General features: G+C 6.4%; 16 annotated features.

Moving 5' to 3' along the window:
• The first annotated feature begins 235 nt into the window (after window positions 1-235).
• Window positions 236-301: a microsatellite.
• Window positions 238-301: a microsatellite.
• Window positions 249-334: a microsatellite.
• A 114-nt stretch (window positions 335-448) lies between these two features.
• Window positions 449-488: a microsatellite.
• Window positions 486-557: a microsatellite.
• Window positions 486-559: a microsatellite.
• Window positions 498-553: a microsatellite.
• Window positions 507-601: a microsatellite.
• Window positions 535-578: a microsatellite.
• Window positions 535-633: a microsatellite.
• Window positions 634-922: 289 nt separating this feature from the next.
• Window positions 923-985: a microsatellite.
• Window positions 959-996: a microsatellite.
• An 81-nt stretch (window positions 997-1,077) lies between these two features.
• Window positions 1,078-1,123: a microsatellite.
• Window positions 1,084-1,125: a microsatellite.
• Window positions 1,126-1,235: 110 nt separating this feature from the next.
• Window positions 1,236-1,275: a microsatellite.
• Window positions 1,276-1,293: 18 nt separating this feature from the next.
• Window positions 1,294-1,402: a microsatellite.
• The last annotated feature ends 160 nt before the right edge of the window (window positions 1,403-1,562 follow it).

Here is a 1,562-nt window from a genome sequence, read left to right on the forward strand (position 1 = left end):
TTAATATTGCATTATATATTTTTCCTTAATTTTATTTAAAACTCTAAAAAACTAAAATAAAAAAAAAATATAAATATATTGTTCTATTATTTAATTTTTATCAAAATTAAAATAAAAAACAAGAAAAGAAATAAAAAAAAACAATAAATAAAATATTATATATAAAATATATGATTTAGTTTTTATTAATTTTGTATTACAATTAAAAAGTAATAAATAGTAAAAAACTTTGTATAAATATATCTAATAATATAATAAAAATATTAATATATATTTAATAAAATATATATAAAATTATTAAAATTAAATTAATATTAAATAAAATATAAAATTAAATATAATTAAAAATATTTAAGAAAATATAAACAATTATTAATAATTAAATAAAAATTAATTTTAGTAAATAAAAAAAAATGATCAGTAAAAAAAATTTATGTATAAATAAAAAAATAATAATAATAATAATAATATAAATTATAATAATAATATTATTATTATTATTATATATTTTTTTTTTTATATATTATTTTATTTTTTATATTTTATTATATTTATATTTAAATAATATTTAAATTTAATTTAATTTTTTATTTTATATTTATTAATAAAATTAATTTAAAATAATTTTTTATTATTAAATATTATTTATATTTATTTTTTTATTCTTATTTTTATTAAATAAAAATAATTTAATATTAAAATAAAAATATATTATGTTTTATTTTGTCATATATAAATTTATTAAAAATTATTTATTTTATGTTTTCTAAAGTATAAAAAAAACTTTATTTCTTTATAAAATTCTTTTTAAATTTTTTTTTACTTTATTTTATTTAATTTATTATCCATATTTTACATATTATTTTTTATTAAATATAATTTTAGTTTTGTAAATATTACCTTTCCATTTTTTATTTAATTTATATTTTTATTTTTATATTAACTATTTTTTTTATTTATTTTTACATATTATAATTTTCATATTTATAATTTTTAAAAATTATCTGTTTTCTTCTTATAAAATATCAAATTAATATGTAATTTTATATTTTAAATTTTTTATTAATAACATAATTATATTAAATTATTTTATTTATTAATTTTTTATTATTTTTTTTTATTTTTGTTTAATAATATAAATAAAATAAATAAAAAAAGATGATATTACAAGTATTTTTTAATTTTAAATTTTTTTTTTCCTTTTATTTTCGTTTTATAAGTTGTATGTGAATTTAAAAAAATTTTTTTAAGATTAAAATATTTTTTTAATAATTATTTTATTGAATAGATTAATATTTATTTATATATTTATTTATTTATTTATTTATTTATATATTTATTTATTTATATATATTTATATATATATATATATATTATATTTTTAATTTTATTTTATTTTTTAAATTAAATCTGCTTATAAAATTTATTATGTTTTTTTAAATAGCTTCTTCTAAAAATATTTGTCTACTTTTATATTCTGTGTTTAAATTCCGATTTTAAATTAATAATTATTCTTTAGAAACTTTTAATAATTTTGTAAATGAATATTTTTCCAATTTTTT

This window comes from Ichthyophthirius multifiliis (genome assembly GCF_000220395.1).
Source record: "Ichthyophthirius multifiliis unplaced genomic scaffold scaff_1120509250249, whole genome shotgun sequence".
NCBI classification, from domain to species: domain Eukaryota; phylum Ciliophora; class Oligohymenophorea; order Hymenostomatida; genus Ichthyophthirius; species Ichthyophthirius multifiliis.